Below are 4,078 nucleotides of genomic sequence, written 5' to 3' on the forward strand. Positions count from 1 at the left end.
TGCTCCTATTTAAGGTGTGGCTCCTGGGTGTGGCTAGAGAATTTGAACTCGGGTGTTAAAAACCACAGTTATAGTATATTTTAATGAGGGGGGCAATCACTTTTTCACACAGGGCCATGATGGTTTGGATTTTTTTTATCCTTTATTAATAAACACCCTTATTTACAAATTGCATTTTGTGTTTAATTGTGCTGTCCTTGACTATTGTTTAAATTGGTTTGATGTTCTGAAACAAGTGTGACAAACATGCAAAAAAACAGGAAATGAGCAAGGGGGCAAACACTTTTTCACACCACTGTACATTTTTTTTTTGTCTGGAGTATCTATGAATTTTTTTTTTTTTTCAAACTTAAGTCTGAAAAGTAAAACATGAATGTAGTTGGTCCCTTCTTTTACAAAAGGCAAAAGGTTTTCTTCTAAAATGTAAAGTGTATTCTTACATTTTACAACCACTAAAGTCTTTTTCTTTTCTTTTATTGTAGAATCCAGAAACAGGGTTATGTTTATAATCCTTGTGCTTATCATAGTTACTGCAGTCATTGCAATTTTCATTTCAGTCATCAGACGTAGAGGGTGTCAGAAAGGTGAGTTCAGGCTTAAATTCATTCTTGTGGTCATGATGCAGTGCCTTAAAAACGTAAATATAGCTTTACAATATTTTGAAATGATCTCAAATTATTTGTTGGAATTCATAAAAGGGAAAAAAACAAACAAAAGCAATCCCCAATTGTAATAATTTAACCACAATGGAATGCTTTTTTTCGGTGACATCACAACTCTGATCAGTGTCCACATATCTGGCCTTTATGTTGGATTGATCAAAAGTGTGATGGTGATAAAGGATGTTTATGTTAAATTGCTGAATACCTTTTAATGTGTGATAGAAGGCGAAAAATAGTTAAAGAAGTTCATGCTGAACATTGCTTATCTTTACTATGAAGCATGGTTTCAACATGATCGTGGTGTGGGGGTACTTTTGGTCAGCAGGAACATGGAAATTTGACAAATCTAAACTTTTTTCTTAAAAGTGGGAGCTACAAACAAACAGAATCAATAAAAACACACACAGAGCTGTTATCAGCAGCTAAACACAGCACAAATTTATATTTTATAATAAATACATTTAAAAAAAGTGAAAACTAAAAACCAACTGAGAACTTGGCAGGAAATGAAAATGTATTTTCTAACTTTTTACCCAAAGGCAAATATGGTGGAAATATGCTGAAAACCAGCTGTGATTTTCATCGTAATGTAGTGGTTTATTTCTTTGTGTTTTTTGTATTCTAATATTGTAGTTAGTACATCCTTAGTTTACTTTAACGTTGCCCGACTCCTTTGTTCCTGCAGTGGATCCACATTAAAACAATAACATGTAAGAATAGAAGTAGAGTTAAACGCTTTTATCTGCAAAGGTAGAGAAAATGGCACGGAATCAGTGCTGAGCCTCTCATAGATTGATGAACTTGTACGCAGTGCAAAATCCAAGAGTGAATCAGTAAAGAAGTTTAACTATTTCTACAGTTTCCTTTTATGAAAAAATTCATGTCAGCAAAGCAGTTCACCATGAGCTAATCTTAAAATAAACTCAACTAAAATTAAATGAAAACTCTAAAATTATCAATGAAATACTACTAAGTTGCAATTTTATTTTATGGGTAAAAATGTACAGTATGTGTTTTTTAAGGTAATATATACATACGCATTTTGGGTTTATTTACATTACTGATTATTTACTTTTGGTTTTATTTACAAATTTATTTACAAAGAACTGTGCAGCCATGCAAATGCAACCTTTTTGTTAATTAAAGAAACTATTATAACAATCATAGAATAAATAGATAAACACAGACAAACGGAAATATTTCAAAGAAATGCACTTATTTTTTTTTTCTGACTGGCAGGAAACAAAGACATGGACAATACAATATATGCATGTCCTGTGGTGAGTAGCATTTTTCCTCTATAAGCTTAGAAATATATATTTTTAGAATATTTTAACAACAAAGATTTACTAATTATAAAATAAAATAAATATTTTTGTAACTCAACATATTAGAGTTTGGTGAGACTCAAAATAGTACAGTTACACATTTTAAAGCCCATTTAGGCCTAGATTGACTGCTCATCCTCACTTACCTCCAGCACAGAGCCCGGTCTGTCGCTGAACTCTGCATTATTGGTGCTGCAATAATGAAGCACCAACAGGGGTGTCAGCTTCACGTAACTGAAGTTCCTTCCATTTGATGACGCAGTACAGGGTGTAAACAATGTGCATCTGAAAAGCAGTGAACTCCTTACAATGCCTTGGGTCTGAGTGCAACTCAACAGGTACTTTATTAATGAAGAAGTTTTCTCTGAGTAGTTAGCGACAGGCTAGTACCAGGACAGATTGAGTAGTAGCAAAGAATAAGAAATGTCCTCCACTACTTCTCCCTGACAGGGTTACAACAGGAACTCACACAGTCTTCTTACATCTGATATAAACACAGATGATATTGTTTACCGCCCACCAAAAATAAAATAAAATAAAAGGAATAAGAAAGAAAGAAAGTTTGTAGTTGCAGCAGATTCAGCGTCATGTCTGCTGGTAAGTTTGTTGGTCTTGGCGTGAACGAGGGGAGGATCCATCACAAGCACCTTCACGCTCACCCTATGGTGGGAATGAAGTCTGGTAGAGCACTGATGGTTTCCTCCTATGGACAGCAAGGCGCTTGGACCTTGGTTAAACTGCACTATTTTTGCTGTGGTTACCATTGGTAACCATTGAATAACATTGATTAATGGCCTCATTTAAATACAATGACATTCGTATGGTGCTTTGCATCGACCACTCATGGTTGAATGTGAGTTTACAGGGGGTCAAACATGAGGTTAAGCCCTTAAATTGAAACTGCACCAAACATTTTCAAACTTTTTTTCTTGAACTTTATTTACCAGGTAGAGGATTCTCTTGACAGACGAAATGAAACAGTTAAAGATGAAGATTGTTCCCCAACTACAACCTACAGCACAGTGGGAGCTTCAAGTAAGGAATCCACTAAGAGTAGAGTCAAAGACCAACCAGAGACTGTGTATGCACAGGTAAACAAGCTGTCCAGATGACTCAACTTTAAAAAGAACTGGAATATCTGTGTGGACTCCAACTGCTTGTGTTTGCAGTAGCAGTACATTCTGGACTGCTTTATTGCACATTTTATATTGTATTGTATTATATATATATATATATTTTTTTTTTTTTGCAAATCAAATATGTATATTCTATGTTTATATAGTAACTGCTCATAAAGGCTACTGTCACATTACCACATTTGGCAATGTTTGAAGAGAGCTTTTTGCACACCCTTTGTCAATTACTTCTTTGTGCTTTATCTCTTACTTGTTTGTGATTTTTTCTTTCTTTTTTTCCATGTGTGCTGAGTAAAATGTCTGACTTTGATTTGAGCTTGGTTCACTCTACCATCTATTGAGCTAACACAGCAACTTGGATTGAAATGGTGTATCATTTATTAGATTTTTCATGCATGCTTACATCTATTCTGATTCTGAAAACTATATGTAGATAGACTGAAAGCTCAGACATCTTTAGTAATTTATGCAAAAAAAAGGGATTTAGAAGTGTTTAAGTTTTAAGGAAGAATGCTTTATCAATTATTGCATAATGCAGTATATCTTGTTTACTTTTAGGGTTAAATCTAACCCTTTTATGCTTATCGTGTTTACTCTCAGACGAGGTTGCTCTCAGCTGTAACAAATGAAACACGTTTCATTAAAATATGGTGTTTCTATGCAGTTCAGAAGATCATAGAGACGTGCAGCAGAGATGTTAGTGATAGTGATTCACAGATGCAGCACACTCAAAACCACCAAAGCTTTCATTTGCGTCACAGCTGTGTTCTTCCTGTCTAAACGGTTACTTGAAGTTACTTTCCCTATTGTTTATATAGTAAACCTTTTGGCCATATGGAGAAGTGAAACCTAACACTATTCTATGTAAAAATCTGTACATAACAATCATCCAACAATGCACAAGTATTTATATGACCTATCCATCATTCATATATTGTGTAATACTGTACAG

The 4,078-nt window shown here is 34.3% G+C and overlaps 1 long non-coding RNA gene across 1 annotated transcript; it reads left to right on the top strand.

The window, feature by feature from the left end:
- The first annotated feature begins 488 nt into the window (after positions 1–488).
- LOC107092519 lies at positions 489–3,184 on the top strand. The gene is made up of 3 exons (XR_001481579.1): positions 489–584; positions 1,902–1,942; positions 2,938–3,184. It is a non-coding gene; the product is annotated as an uncharacterized LOC107092519 (long non-coding RNA).
- The last annotated feature ends 894 nt before the right edge of the window (positions 3,185–4,078 follow it).

Source organism: Cyprinodon variegatus, unplaced genomic scaffold (assembly GCF_000732505.1).
Source record: "Cyprinodon variegatus isolate N-32 unplaced genomic scaffold, C_variegatus-1.0 Scaffold17, whole genome shotgun sequence".
NCBI classification, from domain to species: domain Eukaryota; kingdom Metazoa; phylum Chordata; class Actinopteri; order Cyprinodontiformes; family Cyprinodontidae; genus Cyprinodon; species Cyprinodon variegatus.